Raw genomic sequence first — 20,833 nt, 5'->3', positions numbered from 1 at the left:
CACCCGTCGGCCCATTTAGTCTTCACCAACACACAAAAAATACCTGACCTAACTACCTAATCCCCATTTGCCAGCATTTGGCCAATAGCCTTGAATGTTATAATGTGCCAAGTGCGCATCCAGGTACTTTTAAAGGATGTGAGACAACTTGTCTCTACCATTCTCCCAGGCAGTGCATTCCAGATCGTCACTACCCTCTGGGTAAAAAGGTTTTTCCTCAAATCCCCCTTAAACCTGCTGCCCCCTCACCTTGAACTTATGTCCCCTTGTGACTGACCCTTCAACTAAGGGGAACAGCTGCTCCCTATCCACCCTCTCCACGCTTCTCATAATCTTGTACACCTCGATCAGGTCACCCCTCAGTCTTCTCTGCTCTAACAAAAACAACCCAAGCCTATCCAACACTGTTCATAATTTAAATGTTCCATCCCAGGCAACATCTGGTGAATCTCCTCTGCACCCCTTCCAGTGCAATCACATCCTTCCAATAATGTGGCAACCAGAATTGCACACAGTATTCCAGCTCTGGCCTCACCGAAGTCTTATATAACTCCAACATGACCTCCCTGTTTTTGTATCCTGTGCCTCAATTGATAAAGGCAAGTGTCACATATGCCCTTTTCACCACCCTATTAAGCTGCCCTCCCGCCTTCAGAGAGGGACTTTCCACAGTAATGTCATTGCAGTGTTAATGTAAGCCTATTTGTGACAATAAAGATTATTATTATTATATCTTCCATTTAACCTGTCTGTATCTTCCTGTAACCCAAGACACTCAATCTCACTGATAACCACCTGGCCAATCTTTTTGTCATCCGAAAATTAATTATGCTATCCCCACATAGTCAGCTATGTTCTTTATATAGATGACAAATAATAGGGGACCAAGCATAGATCCCTGGACTTCCAGTAACTAAAGCAGGTATCTGTCATCACCCTCTATCTCCTACAAGCCTATTTTGAATCCACCTTACCAAATTACCCTGTAGCCCATGTGCATTGCCTTCTTTTTAAGTCTCCCATGTGGGACCTTGTCAAAGGCTTTGCTGAAATCCATATAAACTACATCAACTGCACTACCCTTATCTACACACCTAGTCAGCTCCTCAGAAAATTAAATCAAATTTGTCTGGCATGAGCTCCCTCTGACAAAGCCATGCTGACTATCTCTGATCAAACCTTGCCTCTCCAACTGGAGATAGATTCTCCCTTTCAGAATTTTTTCCAATAGTTTCCCTACCACTGACGTGAACATCACTGGCCTGTAGTTCCCTCGCTTATCTCTACAATCCCTCTTAAATAGTGGTATGACATTAACTATTCTCTAGTCATCTGGCACCTCCCCTTGGCCAGAGAGGAATTAAAAATTTTGGTCCGAGCCCCTGCAACCTCCTCCCACAGCAGTCTGGGGCACAATTCATCTGGGCTTGGAGGTTTGTCCACTTATAAACCTGCCAACACCTCCAATACCTTTTCCACCGATCGTCGGGCCGGCATCTCTAAGAGACGCACTCTTTTCCCTCCGCCGCCCCGCAAGATCAAACCGCCATGTCTTGCGGGGGCAGCGGAGGGGAAGACGGCAACCGTGCATGTGCAGGTTGGAGCCGGCCATCCTGCGCATGCGCGGCTGAAGTCACGTCGGCGCCACCGGCTGCGTCATTCCCGGCATGCCGCTTTGACGCAAGCGTCAAGGCCGGGCGTTCGGGATTCACGAACCGCCGCTCCTAGCCCCCTGGGGGGGGGGGGGGGGGGGGGGGGGGGGGCGGGGGGGGGGGGGAGAGAGAGAGAGAACAGGGTGCGAGGAGCGGCCTCCGACGCCGTTGTAAAACACTCCAGGTTTCACTCCGGCGTCGGCACTCAGTCTCCCGTTGGGAGAATCACGCCCGATCTTTCCCGAGACAAGTCAATCCAGATAGTTAGACTGTCTGAGCTACGTGAACAATGCAGGGCAATGCAAAGGGGAGAGAATACAACATGGGGCAGAAGCCTACCCTCAGTCGAGATTATCAGGTCAGCAGGCACAATTTAAGTAAAGGAAAGCAATTCCTGACCGCCCAGCAGAATGACCTTGCCAGTGCTGTGGTTTGATGCACCCTCACAGGAGGGATCAGTGTCCTGCAAGTACAGCCCAATGCTTCCACTGTAACAGCACTGTTGCTTCACAGCGCCAGGGTCCCAGGTTCGATTCCCGCTTGGGTCACTGTCTGTACGGAGTCTGCACGTTCTTCCCGTGTCTCCGTGGGTTTCCTCCGGGTGCTCTGGTTTCCCCCTAAAGTCCCGAAAAATGCGCTGTTAGGTGAATTGGACATTCTGAATTCTCCCTCCGTGTACCCGAACAGGTGCTATAGTGTGGCGACGAGGGGATTTCCGCAGTAATTCATTGTATTGTTAATGTAAGACTTGTGACAATAATAAAGATTATTAGTATTACTTTGGAAAACTACAAGTCAAAATCCCAGAACCACACAGATAGCCCAAAGGTAATTCGTGAGGTTGAAACCAAAAACCTAGAAGACACTTGCTTCTTGGGTGAGATCAAAGATTGTGGTTCTTCATTTTGTAATGCAAACATCCTGGTAAATGGCCATTGTAAGGGCAAAATTAATAGGTTTAGTAAAATGGGGGAATAGATCTAACACCCCTGCATTAGGGGTGCATGGCAGGAAGCAGAGGCTGATGGTTGAGGGGTGTTTTTCTGACTGGAAGCCTGTGTCCAATCGGATCCCGCAGGGATCAGTGTTGGAGCCCTTGCTGTTTGGGGTTTATATAAATGATTCAAATATGAATGTAGGAGGATTGATCAGTAAGATTAAGGATGACACAAAAATTGGTGGGGTGGTAAATAGTGAGAATAGCCTTCGATTACAGGGGGATATAGACAGGCTGGTCAGAGGGGCTGATCATTGGCAAATGAAATTCAATCTGGATATGTGTGAGGTGATGCATTTGGGAAGGAAAAACAAGGCAAGGGAATACATGATAAATGGCAGGACGCTGGGAAGCACCGATGATCAAAGAGATCTTGTTGTTTATGTACACTAGTCCCTTAAGATAGCAGAGGAGGTGGATACAGTAGTTAAGAAGGTCACTGTCTTTATTAGCCTAGGCATAGAGTTTAAGTGCAGGAGGTTATGCTGGAACTGTATAAAACTGTTGGTTAGGCCACAGCTGTGGTGAATGTATAATACATATAATTCACACTGGGTATCACTGAGGATCCCTTAGGGGCTGGTTTAGCTCACTTGGCTAAATCACTGGCTTTTAAAACAGACCAAGGCAGGCCAGCAGCACGGTTCGATTCCCGTACCAGCCTCCCCAGACAGGCGCCGGAATGTGGCGACTAGGGGCTTTTCACAGTAACTTCATTGAAGCCTACTCATGACAATAAGCGATTTTCATTTTCATCTGTGAGCCGTTGCGCACCTCTGTCCACAGGGGGAGATGAGGAGCTTGAACAGGGCTTCACCCTTGGCTCCGTCCATGGCTCCGCCCATGGCTCCTCCTACTACCGGAAGTATTAAGTGCTGCGGTCTTGTGAGTCTGCCCTCAGTTCTTCTGGTTGCAGGCAGGCTCAGTTGTAAGTCGATTAAAGCCACAGTTTACTTCCACTCGTGCCTTGAATGAATTGATGATCACATCAATTTAATCGACTTTAAAAAACCACCATGGAATCAGCCCTCAAACCTGATTGACTAGAACTCGACCCGCAGGCCGCAGAAGCGAAGGAAATCTTTCTACATTGGCTTCGGTGCTTCAAGGCCTACCTGGTTGCATTGACTACCTCCGCTGTTACTGAAGAGCAGAAACACGGTCTCCTACACGCATGGGTGAGCCATCGCATTTCTACTCAACTCGATAGTACCGACTCGTACACCGAAGCCCTCGCTATACTCGACCGCCTATACGTGTGGCCTGTAAATGAAGTTTACGTGCGGCATATTTTCACTACCCGCCGCCAGCACCCCGCAGAGTCGCTAGAGGACTACCTGCATGACCTAAAAGCTCTTGCACGGGAATGTAACTTTCAGGCTGTAACTGCCTCCCAGCATATGGAACTCGCTGTCCGTGATGTGTATGTTGCAGGGGTCCGGTCTAACTACGTGCGCCACGTCTCCTCGAAAAAGAGGCCCAGAACCTGGAGGACACTGTAACGCTAGCAACCTCGCTGGAGGTCGCGTTCCAAAGTTTGAACTCGTTCCCCGACGACCACGCGACCCCATTGTGGACCCCCGACCAGAGACTGCCCCAGACCTGCGCTGCGCGGCCACCCGCCCACCACGGAGCGCCATCGTGCCATTTCTGCGGCCAGCCCCAACACCAACGGCAGCACTGTCCGGCCCACAACGTGACCTGCAGAAGCTGCGGTCGAAAAGGGCATTTTGCTAAGGTATGCCTGTCTAAAACTAAACCCTCAAACTCTACCGCTATTCAGAGCAATCACTCCTCCAACTCGCAGGCCCGCAGACCCCGCAATGTTGCAGCGTGTCTGCTGACAACACCTCTGCACGACATGTGAGACTCATGGGGGCCGCCATCTTGGCAATCCTCCCCCACGCGGCCGGGCATGTGCGAGTCATGGGGGCCGCCATCTTGAGCGCCATCTTCCTCGCTGCCCGCCACGTGCGATCCACGGGGGCGGCCATCTTGGACGCCATCTTCCTCATCGCCCGCCACATGCGATCAATGGGGTCCACCATCTTGGCCATCACCCGATGTTCATATCGACGACTACGACTTCCGCGGACAGTCATCACGGGGCCACTCCAGCACTGCTGATCAAGCCACCGACTACCCGCAACTCAACACAGTCACTTTGGACCAGTCACGGCCAAAGCACCTCAGAAGCTCAATGATGTCCGTTCAGGTTAACGGATACAAGACACCGTGCTTCTTCAACTCCGGGAGCACCGAGAGCTTCGTTCATCCAGAACTGGTAAGACACTGTTCGCTCCCTATCTTCCCAGCACGGCAAACTATCTCCCTCGCCTCGGGTTTGCACTCGGTCCAAATACAAGGGCGCACCGTTGCGACATTAACGATACAGGGTGCCAGCTACTTTAACTTCCAGCTGTACGTACTCCCAGATCTCTTTGCCCCCCTCCTACTCAGGCTCGATTTTCAATGCAATCTTAGAAGCCTAACACTCAGCTTCGGCAGACCCCTACCCCCCCCCTCACTATATGCAGCTTAGCGACTCTAAGAATCGACCCCCCTCCACTCTTCACTAATCTCACCGCTAAGTGCAAACCCGCAGCCACTTGCAGCAGGCGGTATAGCCTGCAGGACAGGGTATTTATCAGAGCCGAAGTCCAGCGGCTCCTACGTGAGGGAGTCATAGAGGCCAGTAATAGCCTCTGGAGAGCTCAGGTGGTGGTCGTCAAGACCGAGGGAAAGTTCCCGATGGTGGTTGATTATAGCCAGACCATTAACCGGTTCACGCACCTCGATGCGTACCCCCTCCCCCGGATTGCAGACATGGTCAACCAGATCGCCCACCCTCAGATCCACACCAGACGTCAGCACACAGCCATCCGAAGTGGCTGCAACCCCGGTGCTCCGCCGATCCCAGCGGACAACTCGGCCACCGGACCGACTCAATCTGTAGACCCATCACCCCTGCTGGACTTGATTTTTTTACAGGAGGTGAATGTGGTGAATGTATAAGGCATAATTCACACTGTGTATCACTGTGTCCCTGTGGGCGCCATCTGTGAGCCGTTGCGTGACTCTGCCCACAGGGGGAGATGAGGAGCTTGTACAGGGCTCCACCTTGGTTCCGCCCATGGCTCCTCCCACTACCGGAAGTATAAAATGCTGCGGTCTTGTGAGTCTGCCCTCAGTTCTTCTGGTCGCAGGTAGGCTCAGTTGTAAGTCAATTAAAGCCACAATTTACTTCCACTCGTGTCTTGAGTGAATTGATGGTCGCATTAACAGCTAGAGTATTGTGAGTGGTTCTGGAATCCACATTATAGGAGTGATATGATAACATTGAAAAGAGTGCATAGGAGATTTACCAGGATGTTGCCTGTGCTGGAGAATTGTAGTTGTGAAGTGAGATTGGATAGACTTTGATTGTTTTCCTTGGAGCAGAGGAGACTGAGCGGGGGCGTGATTGAGATGTATAAAATTATGAGGGGCTTAGATAGAGTAGACATGGAGAAACATTTCCCCTTGGTGGAGGGATCAATGACCGAGGGGCATAGACTTACGGTAAGGGGTTTAAGAGGTTCAGAGGGGATTTGAGGAAAATCATTTTTACCCAGAGGGTGGTGGGAGTTTGGAATTCGCTGCCTGAAATGGTGGTGGAGGTAGAGACCCTCATAACAGTTAAGAAGCATTTAGATGTGCACTTGCAATGCCAGGGCATACAAGACTATGGGCCAAGTGCTGGAAAATGAGATTACCGCAAATTAGGTGGTTGTTTTCGACCAGCGTAGATGTGATGGGCTGAAGGGCCTTTTCTGTGCTGCATGACTTTATGAATATGATTAGAATAAGAGAGCATACTAGTCGAATACTTGACCTCAGTGTCCGAGGACAGAATTTATCAGCTGTTCACACCGGTGGGATATTCTGGTCCCACCAACAGCGCACCCCCACTTCGGGTTTCCTAGCGACAAGGGGTGCCTTCAATGGGTAATTCCATTGACAACCGCAAGACCAGAATATCCCGCTGGGATGCCGCGTCCGCCGCCAAAAGACATGTGATGGGTTGCACAGAAAATCCCGCCCACTATATCAGCAATATCAAAAGTTGTTTCCTTTTTAGGGGAACGACAATTTTCTAGCTAGATTATAAACAAGCTGTTTGGTGAAGGTTTAATAATAAACTTATTTAGGAAAGGTCTGAATTTTAAAACAATATGATGTGTACTGACTAACTGAATAACCAGTCTGTATCAGTGACTTGGGGGAAGAGTGTGGTATTTGAATGCTCTTCCTGTTAGTGCTGTGAGAGCTGTATCAGAGGACAGTGCTACTTCAGAGGTTTTTCTGAGGTTGTTCCCTCCATGCTTGAATCATGGATAAACTATCAAAACCTGTCCCTGGACCTCCTGTGGTTAGCTGGAAGATGTCCATCACAACAATAATCTAACAATTTGTAAATTAAATTCAGGTGGCAGTGTCACAGTCCTGCCTGATGAGGAACCTTGACTCAGTGGATTCTGGCATCAAACAATGGACACTCAACTTTACGGAGCAGGGGGAGTCTGACTCCCCATTATCGGCATGAACCTGGAACCACTGGAGTATGGCAGCAAACAAGCCTTTGAGTGGATGTACGCCATCTGTACCCAGCCTTTCTCTGTTTTGAGCAGAGGTACTGCACAGCCCTGAATCTCCTCCAGCCAGTAAAGGCTACCACTGGCATTATCAAGCCAAAACAACATTCTCTTGAGAACTCAAGACTAAAGAGTATTCAGACTCTGACTTCACCTTCGATCTCTCTTCTCTCTTTGCAGAGCAGGTTTTCCCATTATCATTCCAGATCCCTCTAAGTCCCCAATGGTCAGAACAACCTACTGCCTACAAGATTACAATGGCATCTCTGGTAGAAGTGGTGCCAGAAAATGATTGGTAGTCCGAGAAGCCTCTTCCTCCAATTACTATAATGGTACAGCTGGTCAACACATCTACCACTGTGCACACACTACAACTTCCAGCCAGTATGTCACAACCACAATGGATGCAGCAACCAAGTAACAACCTATAACCATTGGTAGCAAACAGCAAAGGTGAGGGTACCATTCAAGCTGCTTCCCGCCACTGGAACACTCTTCCTCGCTCTCAGAGGCTTTGAGATGGCCCACATGGAAAAAGAAGAAAAAGCAATGCCAAGGAGACAAATATCGTCTTCACCCACCTCACAAGAAACAATCAAGAGTAACAGCAACCATGCACTGACACAACTACTGAACCGACTGAGCTTAGTTCAACATGAAACAATGGAAGGAAAGAATCATAGAAATTACAGTGCAGAAAGAGGCCATTTGGTCCATCGAGTCTGCACTGGACCTTGGAAATAGCACCCTACCCAAACCCATACCTCCACCCTATCCCCATAACCCAGCAATCCCACCTATGAAAGCATACCCAAATTCCAGTCCAACCTCCAAGCCAACAACAAGGTCCAGAGCTAACAGAACCTACCCCTCTCCCTACAGAATGGCGAATGAAATGTGGAAGGGTTATTGTCGAGACATACACTGGAGGATTCCAGTAGTTAAAAAAGGGGTTTATTGATGAAAGGCAAAGGCAGATAAGTAACAGGCACAGAATTCAATGTAACAGGTCTTATCACTTCCACACTGCCCAGAATCCTGCTCCCAGTGCCCCTCACAGTCTCCCGATTGGCTGGGGTTCACGAGCTCCTGTGCGATTGGCCCCGTACTGGTCATAGGGTCTGTCGAGCCCTCCACCTTAAAGGGGCCCTGCTACCACAGTTTTGGCCTCCAGTCCACCATGAAGGGAGGAAATGTGATAGTGATAATGCTGTTAATGCTAATACTGTAATAGCAATAATATTGGAATAGTATTAAGGTTGAAACAGTAAGGTTAATGCAGACGACTTATAACAGTGTAAGACTTTAAATAGACGAAAGTAACTTGATATGCATGGGATAAAGACTTGGGATAAGTTGCAGTAGAAGGGTTTGGTATATATCGGGTAGATGTGGGACTGAGTACACTACCACTCACACAATGATGTACGTAAGTGGTATGACCTCGATCTAAGGTCAGTGTGGTGTTGGCCAGAGGTGTGTTAAGATCAAGGGTGGAGATAGTTCTATTCCTGTACCTTTACTGTATATTTGCATATGGATCCAAGTAGTTAATAAATGCTTGCTGTTAACATAAAGAAGATTATAAAGACTTATTTAACAGACACATTCTGTAACCAGCATCATCTCACAATATATAATAACATTTGTTTTAGTTTAAAACCATGAAGTCTTGTTGTGTAGTTTTTTTCAAATTTAAAGTGCCTAATTCTTTTTTTCCCCTCAATTAAGGGGCAATTTAATGTGGCCAATCCACCTACCCTGAGCATCTTTGGGTTGTGGGGGTAAGACCCACGCAGACATGGGGAGAATGTGCAAACTTGACATGACAGTGATCCGGGGTTGAACCCGCTTCCTTTGCACCGTGAGGCAGCAATACTAACTACTACACCACCATACCACCAAGGAATTTATTATCAAGAAATCTTAGCAATGCATTTCGAATATCGTTGTAAGATCTGACAAAGTCAATAAGGTTTTCCAAAAGGGAAATCATGTTTGACAAAATTCTTAGTGTTTTAGAGACTCAGGGCAGCCAGTAGATGTGTATACTTGGATTTAAAAAAATAAATTCAATAAGGCACCATATTAAAGGTTAATAAGAAAGATAAGGGCAAATGGAGTTTGGGTACTTTATTAGCTTGGATGGAGGATTAGTTTACAGACGGGAAGCAGAGAGTAGGGGTAAACGGGACATTTTAAAGTGAGTGGCTGCAAGGATCAGTGCTGGGTCTTTAGCTATTTCCTATTCATTGGGAAAAAAATATTGAGTACTCTAAATTTATTTTAAAAAATAATAAATTCCTGCAGTTTGCTGATGACTGATGTAAGCTATTGGGTTGTAGTTCCCTGTTCACGCGCTCCCCCTCCTTTCTTCAATTACAGAATTCATTTTATTACTTCCAATACAGTGGGAACCATTCTATAATCTATGAAATTTTGGAACCCTAGAATGTAGACCAGCAGGCCTTGGGGATTTGTGAGTTCTTAGTTTCTTAGATCTCCTGTAATACTTTATCACAGAACCACAGAACTGTTGCAGCACAGAAAGAAAGTCTTTGACCCATTGTGTCTGCACCAACTCACCCTGCTCTGTATTCTGCACATTCTTCCTTTTCAAATAACAGTCAAATTCCCTTTGAAGGCTTCAATTGAACCTGTCTTCTCCACACTCTCGGGTAGAGCATTCCAAACCCTCACCGCTCGCTGCATGAAAATGTTTTTCCTCATATCACTATTGTTTATTTTACTAATTATTTAAATGTGTACCCTTTCACCCTCAATCCTAGGAGATTGTTGCTCCCAAACTACTCTGTCCCAATCCCTCATGATTTTGAATACCTCTATCATTCTCTTCTCACCTTACTTCCTGGAAGGTAAACAGTCCCAACTCCCCAAGTCTATCTTTCTGACTGAGGTTCCTCATCCCGGAATATTCTTGTGAATATTTTATACACCGTCTCTCATACCTTCATATTCTAAAGTGTCACACTCCGCACTGGACACAATGCACAAGTTAAGATTGAACCAGTATTTTATATAACTTTAACATAACTTCCTTGCTCTTGTACCCTATATTCCTATTAATAAAGCACAGGATACTGTATGTTTTAGCAACTGTTCTACACCTGTCTTGCCACGTTCAATGACTTATACACATGTACACCCAGGTCCCTCGGCACCTGTGCCCCCTTTAAAGTTGCAAACTTTACTTTATACTGTCCCTTTATCTGTCACCTGTCCGCCTATTCTGCCAACTTACTTATGTCCTTCTATTCCTGGGGAGGAGGGCGGACGCCCTTGCCTTTGCCTCCCAGATTGCCCACTGTAGAATCCTGTTCGGCTGGCGGTCAGCAGCACCACCCAAAGCTGCAGACTGGCTGTCCGACCTCTCGGAATCTCTCCAAATGGAGAAAATCAAATTCGTCATCCGAGGGTCAGATGACGGCTTCCACAGAACGTGGGAGCTGTTCACCCAATTGTTCCGGGACTTGTTCATGGCCAACAAACAAGCAGAAGAGCAGCCAGGTAGCCAAGAAACGGGAAAGTAGCCAAAGCATGAGAGGGAGAGATAGACCGGGAGAGGGGGGAGGGACAGCTAAATCTAAGAGGAAGGAAAGGCGAACCACAGGGCTGGGGGGGGGGGGGGGGGGGGGGGAGAACGGGGGGTGGGTGGGGCAGAAGCGGGGAGAGGGGGGGCAGAGGGGAGAGACAGGGAACAATACAGGAGAGCCAGGGAAGGGGAGGGGGGAGGCAGGGAAACGTTAACAAACTTGGCATCCACAGGAACAGAGAAAATGGGGAAGACGGAAGGGCCGCAGAAGCGGAAGTGCGCACAAACGCCAACGTCAGCGGAATCCGTCCGGAAGAAGCAAGGGACAACACCACGAACGGATGCCTACATATGTGTGTAAATAACTTTGCCAAGGGTACAGAGCTGCCGCTGTTGAGCGGGGGCACAATACTGTCTGCTGACTTCGCGGGGGAAATTAACACTTCAGCAGCAGCAGTGACCCATGGGAGGAGGGGGGGGGGGGGGTTGTGAGTGCCCCGATGGGAGGGGGTGGGAGGATTGAGGCGCGTGGGGTAACGTCTAGTGGATTGCTGATGTATATTCTCTTTATGCACTATGTTAATGTTCACTAAGTTGCTGTGTTAAGATTATTACTATTTAATATGGAAAATTTTGCAAAACCTTAATTTTAAAAAAAACAACAGCAGCAACCGGGGTGGGGGGGGGGGGGGGGGGGGGGGGGAGATTTATTTTCCTTTTGTAAGGGAAGCATGCTCTATCCTGTTTGAATTTAGTGTTATTTGCTAAACTGTTTATCGTTTAGAGGGTTAAGTTGTTCTGTTCTGTTGGCATGTTGCCCTTCTTTCTTTGTATTATTTTCCTTTTTGGAGGGTTTTGTAAACTTATTGAAAACTTTGAATAAATACATTAAAAAAAACTTACTTATGTCCTTTTGAAGTTCTACACCATCTTCCTCACAGTTCACCATGTGTGCAAGTTTTGTATCATTAAAATTTTTTTTTAGAGTACCCAATTCATTTTTTTTCCAATTAAGGAATAATTTAGTGTGGTCAATTCACCTACACTGCCCATCTTTGGGTTGCGCTTATGAGACCCATGCAGGCACTAGGAGAATGTGCAAACTCCACATGGACAGTCACCCGGGGCTGGGATCGAACCCGGGTCCTCGGCGCCGAAAGGCAGCAGTGCTGACCACTGCAACACCGTGCCGCTCCACCAAGTTTTCTATGATCTGCAAACTTTGAAATTGTGCCATGCACACTACGATAGAACATAGAACGATACAGCGCAGTACAGGCCCTTCGGCCCTCGATGTTGCACCGACATGGAAAAAAACTAAAGGCCATCTAACCTACACTATGCCCTTATCATCCATATGCTTATCCAATAAACTTTTAAATGCCCTCAATGTTGGCGAGTTCACTACTGTTGCAGGTAGGGCATTCCACGGCCTCACCACTCTTTGCGTAAAAAACCTACCTCTGACCTCTGTCCTATATCTATTACCGTTCAATTTAAGGCTATGTCCCCTCATGCTAGCCACCTCCATCCGTGGGAGAAGGCTCTCGCTGTCCACCCTATCTAACCCTCTGATCATTTTGTATGCCTCTATTAAGTCCCCTCTTAACCTTCTTCTCTCTAACGAAAACAACCTCAAGTCCATCAGTCTTTCCTCATAAGATTTTCCCTCCATACCAGGCAACATCCTGGAAAAAATCTCCTCTGCACCCGTTCCAAAGCTTCCACGTCCTTCCTATAATGAGGTGACCAGAACTGTACGCAATACTCCAAATGCGGCCGTACTAGAGTTTTGTACAACTGCAACATGACCTCATGGCTCCGGAACTCAATCCCTCTACCAATAAAGGCCAACACACCATAGGCCTTCTTCACAACCCTATAAACCTGGGTGGCAACTTTCAGGGATCTATGTACATGGACACCGAGATCCCTCTGCTCATCCACACTACCAAGAATTTTACCATTAGCCAAATATTCCACATTCCTGTTATTCTTTCCAAAGTGAATCACCTCACACTTCTCCACATTAAACTCCATTTGCCACCTCTCAGCCCAGCTCTGCAGCTTATCTATGTCCCTCTGTAACCTGCAGCATCCTTCCGCACTGTCTACAACTCCACCGACTTTAGTGTCGTCTGCAAATTTACTCACCCATCCTTCTGCGCCCTCCTCTAGGTCATTTATAAAATGACAAACAGCAACGGCCCCAGAACAGATCCTTGTGGTACGCCACTCGTAACTGAACTCCATTCTGAACATTTCCCATCAACTACCACTCTCTGTCTTCTTTCAACTAGCCAATTCCTGATCCACATCTCTAAATAACCCTCAATCCCCAGCCTCCGTATTTTCTGCAATAGCCGACCGTGGGGAACCTTATCAAACGCTTTACTGAAATCCATATACACCACATCAACTGCTCTACCCTCGTCTACCTGTTCAGTCACCTTCTCAAAGAACTCGATAAGGTTTGTGAGGCATGACCTACCCTTCACAAAACCATGCTGACTATCCCTAATCATATTATTCCTATCTAGATGATTATAAATCGTATCTTTTATAATCCTCTCCAAGACTTTACCCACCACAGACGTTAGGCTCACCGGGATTATCTCTACTCCCCTTCTTGAACAAAGGGACCACATTTGCTATCCTCCAGTCCTCTGGCACTATTCCTGTAGCCAATGATGACCTAAAAATCAAAGCCAAAGGCTCAGCAATCTCTTCCCTGGCTTCCCAGAGAATCCTAGGATAAATCCCATCAGGCCCCAGGGACTTATCTATTTTCACCTTGTCCAGAATTGCCAACACTTCTTCCCTACGCACTTCAATGCCATCTATTCTAATAGCCTGGGTCTCAGCATTCTCCTCCACAATATTATCTTTTTCCTGAGTGAATACTGACGAAAAGTATTCATTTAGTATCTCGCTTATCTCCTCAGCCTCCACACACAACTTCCCACCACTGTCCTTGACTGGCCCTACTCTTACCCTAGTCATTCTTTTATTCCTGACATACCTATAGAAAGCTTTTGGGTTTTCCTTGATCCTACCTGCCAAAGACTTCTCATGTCCCCTCCTTGATCGTCTAACGATCTATGTCATTAATATAAATCAGGAAAGGCAAGAATGCCAGCACTGATTCCTGGGGATTTTAACTATAAACCTTTATTCAGCATGAAAGATATCCACTAATCACGACTCTCTGTTTCCTGTTGCTTAGCCAATTAGGTATCCACGTTTCTACATCTCCTTTTTCCCATGAGCACGAGTCTATTACGCGGCACTGTTTTGGAAGTCTTCTGTTGATATTGATGATTTTAAATTCCTTTTATCATCCCCTCAGTTACGTTCTATTCCTCAAGCCTGAAGCGCTTTGTTGCATCACAGGAATCTAAACGTTTTAAACAAAGTTGATTATATCAACTACTACGGTTTAACTTTCAGGTGCACAAAGTGCAGAAAAACATTGGATGCATCGACGAATAAATTCTGCCTCACAATAAGAAGGCAAAGTGCCTTAATTTACAAAGAATGTAACTGCACGTTTTTGATTTTATGCATACTTAATCAACAACTTATGTCCATGCAGGCCTTTGAAGATAGTGAAACGATCGAAGGCAATTTTCAAAGAGGAACTGAGTACCAAACAGGAGGTTGAAATGATGGTTTGGGGAGGTGACAGAAGATGCAGTTACAGAGTATTTTTGAGACTTTTGGAATAATAATAATCTTTATTAGTGTCACAGGTTGGGGAGATATATGTGGCAAAGAGCAGAGTCAGCAGTCCTATCTATTCTGGTGCACTGATGGTGGACTAGAATAGACTTGACTCAGAAGAACAGAATACGTGAACTGGTTCATAGTACAGAGATTGAATTGGCAGGGTGGGGCACCGACCCGGTAGGGAATTATAAGCGAGGTCAAGAATTTTTACATATTTGGTTAGGGTAAACTGTTCAGTACCACAGAAACAATTATTGACCATAAGCAGTTTTTAAGTACGAGACAAGACTTCCTCTCTGAAATGCAGCCTGACAGTGAGGTGTAAAGTGGGAGGTGCAGCTACAGACACAATGAACTTCCCCCCCACCCCCACCAAGACCTGGGTCGTAAATCAGAAATACAAGCCGAACAGGAAATGCTCATATTTAACAACCCAATTCGTACCATTTTCCTCGTAAACATATGTGTCGTGTACGTATCGTTGCAAAATTTAAATAAAGCTGTGTGCCGCTGACTCTGGACTTAGCTGTGGGTGTAAATATTGGAGCGATTTTCAGGGGGTGGAAATATGCTGAAGAAGTGGTGGGGGTAACAAAACGTTGTTGCGTTCACGAATAAAAAAAGAGCAGCATTTGCACGAGAGGCTGACCTTTGGAGAGCGAGGGGCGGCCAGTGAATGTTGGACATTAAAATTTAATTGTTTATTTGCTCTTTCTGGCTGGCTCCCTCTCCCCGGGGCGGAAGTGCGCTTGCGCCGCACGTATTTCCGCGTTGTGACTTTCGTTGCTTTAATAAAGGTTGAAAAGGGATCGCAGCGCCTGTGTTCGGCAAAGAGAGAGAGGGAGAAGGGGGAAGGAACAGCAGCAGCGGCGACACACGTCAGCCCAAAGCTGCCTCCCTGCACCATCTTTTTCTAAAGAGAGTTTTGTAAAAAAAAGAAAGGTGTGTCTGTGTGCGCGAGCGACCGAGAGATCTGCTTCTGGATCGGAGGAAATTGAGTGAAATTTACAAAAAAAAAAGAAAGGGGCGGGGAGCAGGAATGGCAGGATGAGCTGTGCCATGTTCTTCCTGGGCTTTTAGCTCTTCACCCTTTCCAGCGAGAAGCGGCTCCTGCGGCCAGGTCCTGGATGTAGCAGCCCGATCAGCTGCTCGTGGGTCTATTGTGTCAGGTAAGATCGTGGCTTCAATGCCCGGCTAGGTCTTTAAACAAAAAAAAAACAGCAGCCAACGTGTAGATTTCATGACTGGTGTTCCACGATCGGTTTTGGAAATAGAACCAGAGCCTCGAGATAAACAAAACACACAAAAAAAATCCGCCCTGGCTTGCAGTTCGTTTTGTGACAGTCTTGTTTATTTTCTTAATGTAACGGGGCAGGTTGCAGGATTCAACACAGGTAAATTTCCTCAGGTGACTTCTGCAGCTACGATTTGGACGCGGCCACTACATTCTCTTATTCTTTTCCATGTGTCCCGCTCATCTGCTCCACGCAGGAAATGACAATCGGCATTAAATAAGCAAACGAAGGGGAGCGCAAAAAGCCTGAAAGATTTTGAAATATCATCAGTGTGCAGCTGGTTCCTTTGCTGGTGGGCTGTCCGTGTGTGTAATGTTTCAGGTGCTTCCCATTGAATCACTCGCCTGTGCTAGAAGTTTGCAAAACAAATAATAATAATGTTACAACCTTTTGGGAGGCAGGTAGCCTGGCCATCAAGTCACATTGCATAAACTGTAAAGCTAATCGACCAAACAGCTGGACTATAGAAAAGCAAATCCGTCATTGTTGAAGTTATTTTTTAAAAAATGCTTAATAATAGTTTGACACATTCATTCCCATGAGCTAAGCATATTCTGTTAGTTATTACCTGACTTCCCTGAAAAGCAATATAGAACATAGAACAGTACAGCACAGAACAGGCCCTTCGGCCCTCAATGTTGTGCCGAGCCATGATCACCCTACTCAAACCCACGTATCCACCCTATACCCGTAACCCAACAACCCCCCCCCCCCCTTAACCTTACTTTTATTAGGACACTACGGGCAATTTAGCATGGCCAATCCACCTAACCCGCACATCTTTGGACTGTGGGAGGAAACCGGAGCACCCGGAGGAAACCCACGCACACAGGGGGAGGACGTGCAGACTCCACACAGACAGTGACCCAGCCGGGAATCGAACCTGGGACCCTGGAGCTGTGAAGCATTTATGCTAACCACCATGCTACCCTGCTGCCCGAATATCTATCAACATTAAAAAAAAGCAAACTTAGACACCCACCCCACTTAATTGTGAAAAGGTATGTGTGATAAGTGAGCAGGTTAGTCAACAAAAATGGAGAAAGGACAAAAATTTAGATCAAATGAGTAATGAGGCCCATTTTGTGATGGGATTAAACATTAACATTTGGGTTTTATAATAGAACAGCTATCATTGCAAAGGGTTTTTCCCTGTCAAGAAACCTGCTCACGGGTGAAATGATCCCATTGTAGGGTCAAAATTATCCACAATATATAAGGATGCTGAGTCCTCATTGGTCAGGTGTAATATGGTTCAGGAATGATGCAGTACCAACTAATTTTATATGAATACTGCACACTCACAAATACAGAATGGTGGTACTAGGCTAGCAAGCATTAAGGACGTATTCTCTAGTCCTGTGAGCAAGGTGCCCTGTTAATGTCAAATGCAAGGGCAGCAGATTTTGCCGTATTGGATTTAGTCTGAATGGAATTGTAGTCAAATCATCAATGTAATTAAACTTGGGACCCTTAGCAGCTACAGATTAAGAGAACAGATGTAGGTGCAGTTGGTTGGAACGGTAGCATAAGCATGTCTCACAAATTTGGCCTTGGATTTGGTGGGAACATGAAAAAACTTTGGAAAATTGGAATCAAAAGACAAGTCAGAAATTTCCTGCAGCTAATGCACGTTTGGCAAATCATGGCCAGTAGAAGTAGAAGTACTGCTCAGAGATGTAGTAAGAAAAATAAGTCAGAAAGATCCTGCCCTGATTTCTAGCTTGTGCTAGGATTGCAACAGTTTGCCTTGATACGTCAGGGCAAAAGTGGGGGAGAAATATCAGTGAATCATAGAATCATAAAATTTACAGTGCAGAAGGAGGCCATTCAGCCCATTGTGTCAGCACGGCCCTTGGAAAGAGCACCCTACTTAAGCCCATCCCTCCACCCTATCCCCGTTACTCAGTCACCCCACCTAAGATTTTGGAAACTGAGGGGCAATTTAGCATAGCCAATCCATCCAACCTGTACATCTTTGGAATGTGGGAAGAAACCAGAGCACCCGGAGGAAACCCACACAGACACGGGGAAAATATGCAAACTCAACACAGTCACCCGAGGCCGGAATTGAACCTGGGACCCTGGAGCTGTGACCCAGCAGTGCTAACCACTGTGCCACCCCATTAAATTATCATTGGAAATTATCATTTGTGTTTGAACATCAGGATTTAGATCATAGATTGTCTCAACTGTGATGCTTGCATGTTTGGTAAGCTTTGCAACAAGTCCTGTTTAGGCTGGGAAATGAAGAATTTCAGCAAGGGACCACACTGAGTGGGAGATCTGGGGACAGCCTACTTGCAGGCATTACGTGCAGGCGTTTTGGATTGGCATACAATTTTATGGTTTGGCTGTAAGAGCTGTTCTGATGCTGGCATAAACATGGGCCCCCAGCTTAAGTATTAGCTGCTGTGGTGTTGCTCCAGCCATACTCTGTTAAAGCAGGTCAGCAACCTTGACACATCTGAGAGGGAAGGAATGGAGTAGGCCATCTTTGTCCACTCAGCAGGTATGCATTATGGTCTAAGGAGTACAGACGGGATTTCTTCCCAGTCTGTCAAACAATGTTACAATATTCCAGCACTAGATGGTGCTGAGAGCAACAAATGAGGCTGAACCTTCTTTAGGATCCATACTGTTTTACCAGCTTTTCCAGCCATCTTTGCTGTTTCAGGCCCAGCTGTACAGACAAGACCAGAGTTGTTCAGGAAGCTCCTAGACTTTTTAAAATAGTTACATTCAAGGAGGCATCAAGTGTAATATGCAAATTTCTATCAGGTTAATGTATGTGATTGATGTCCACATCATATTAAAAGCAATACACTTAACTTCAAAATGTAATTGTTGTGTAGTGAATTGGAAAGCTATTTTATTCATTGTTTTTGTCAGTTTAAAGGTGGATATTGCTGATTATCGAATGCCAAAACTATCTGTAATCTTGCAGCTGTCTTTTGAAAAGGCTTGTTGATTCAATGAAAATGGAAACTTGCAGAAATGGGTGATTTGAGAGGTTTCTTTTGTTTGTACCGCTTGTTTTTCATAGAATCACTACAGTGCAGCAGGTCAGCCCATTGAGTCTGCACTGACCCGCGAAAGAGCACCCCACCGAGGCCCATTTCCCCCACCGTAACCCCATCTAACCTTTGGATGCTAAGGGGGAATTTAGCATGGCCAGTTCACCTAGCCTGCACATCTTTGGACTGTAGGAGGAAACTGGAGCACCCGGAGGAAATCTGCACTGCCACAGGGAGAATGTGTAGACTCCACACAGACAGTCAAGGTCAGAATTTAACCCGGATCCCTGGTGCTGTGAGGCAACAGTGCTTACCACTGTGCTACCATGCCGCCCAGAGAGTACTTTAGGCAGACTGTACTTTGTTGTCTACCTAGAATGGAAGCTATGTAAATATTGCCGAGGCAGTCCCAGTATCAAGCTGGTTATCTAGAAGGCTTACAAGATATGCATGGCAGCACAATGGTTAGCACTGTTGCCTCACAGCACCAGAGACCCAGGTTTGGTTCCTGGCTTGGGTCACTGTCTGTGCGGAGTCTGCACGTTCGCCCCGTGTCTGTGTGGGTTTCCTCCGGGTGCTCCGGTTTCCTCCCACAAATCCCAAAAGATGTGCTTGTTAGGTGAATTAGACATTCTGAATTCTTCCTCAGTGTACCTGAACAGGCGCTGGAATGTAGTGATTAGGGGATTTTCACAGTAACTTCATTACAGTGGTAATGTGTGATACTAATAAAAATTATTATTATTAGATGCTGGAGTTCAGACGGAGTTTCTTCCTCACTTCCAGTCTTGGTATTATCTTGGAATCAAATCATTGTCCAGGAGATGATGATCAATCTTGAACTGAACAAGGTTGAATCATAAGCAAATTGTTCATAACCCAGGCTGAACTTCAGATCTTTATATATCTTTGCATTACAAATACTGCCTACTTAACATGGACCATCTCTACCCTGGCCTCAGTCCATGTGCTGCTATAATCCACATCCAACATAGAGTTTAATTGTTTTTTGCAAGCATAGATGGATGCTATGGGATATAATGGACCTGTAAATATTAATCTAATCGGGCTTGAATTTTAACGTATTCAAACCCCAAGTACTTAGAATTAAAATTGTGCCCTGTGGGCCAGGAAGTACATAGGGAATGACTAAATGTCTTTGTTCCTGTTCTTCTCCAACAACCAAGCATCAGTCAAGGCATCAAATGCTTGATATTCCTATTAACTAGAATAATCCCTTCAATCACATTTGTAAGAACATTTTAATAAGCTGTTTTGTTACTATTGAGCATTTTCAACACTTTGATTAACTTGAGTTTTAAATGTGTCAAAGCCAAAGATTGGAGTCGATTCCAAACAAAATTGTTGACTCTTGAGGACTGCCCAGTAACCGTTGGTAAGCAGATTACTGTAATAAAGCACAAATAATTTAGGATTATTCAAAGATTCCTTAGAGGAATCCCTGCAGGAGCTCAAACATCGGGGTGAATGTTTATAATTCTCAGAAATGTATCATAGAACATCAAATAAAGAGAATGTGAACACTTTAATCAAGGCTTTAATAATTGTTTGTAGCTCACAAAGGAGTACATAGCGTAACTAGTTGCACAGCAAGTAAGGAAGATATTATGGTGAAAAAAAAATAAACATAAGTCTGATAACTCTGCAGTCAAATGAAGAGGATCGGCAATCTACCACAGGAGCTACCTCATGCCACATCCATCTGTAACTTCAAAAGATAAACTATGGAATGACTATTTTGAGATCAAATTAACGTGATGTAATCATTGTTTAACAATTTTCTGCAGGAGCTAATCATGAAAATCAGTAATAGGCTTAAAACTCATTTGGCCTTTTGAAGGAAACATTTTGACACCAGACACATTGAAGGCTTCCTGCTGAGATGTTGAAAATTATGTTGGGTTTGAAAGTAAGCACTTATTTACCTCAGTCTGG

General features: G+C 45.9%; 1 protein-coding gene across 4 annotated transcripts in view; it reads left to right on the top strand.

The window, feature by feature from the left end:
• The first annotated feature begins 15,322 nt into the window (after positions 1-15,322).
• Positions 15,323-20,833, top strand: part of c4h5orf24 (chromosome 4 C5orf24 homolog) — a 43,829-nt gene continuing 38,318 nt past the window's right edge. For 2 of the 4 annotated variants that reach the window (XR_005460486.1, XM_038795860.1), the window contains exon 1: positions 15,327-15,734. The gene's annotated coding sequence lies outside the window, so the exon portion shown is untranslated. Of the gene's footprint in view, positions 15,735-20,833 lie in introns of all 4 variants that reach the window. The other 2 variants (XM_038795858.1, XR_005460487.1) reach the window with 2 other exon arrangements.

Source organism: Scyliorhinus canicula, chromosome 4, assembly GCF_902713615.1.
Source record: "Scyliorhinus canicula chromosome 4, sScyCan1.1, whole genome shotgun sequence".
NCBI lineage: Eukaryota > Metazoa > Chordata > Chondrichthyes > Carcharhiniformes > Scyliorhinidae > Scyliorhinus > Scyliorhinus canicula.
The sequence above is the reverse complement of the archived record's forward strand: the minus strand, read 5'-3'. Positions and strand labels throughout refer to the sequence as shown.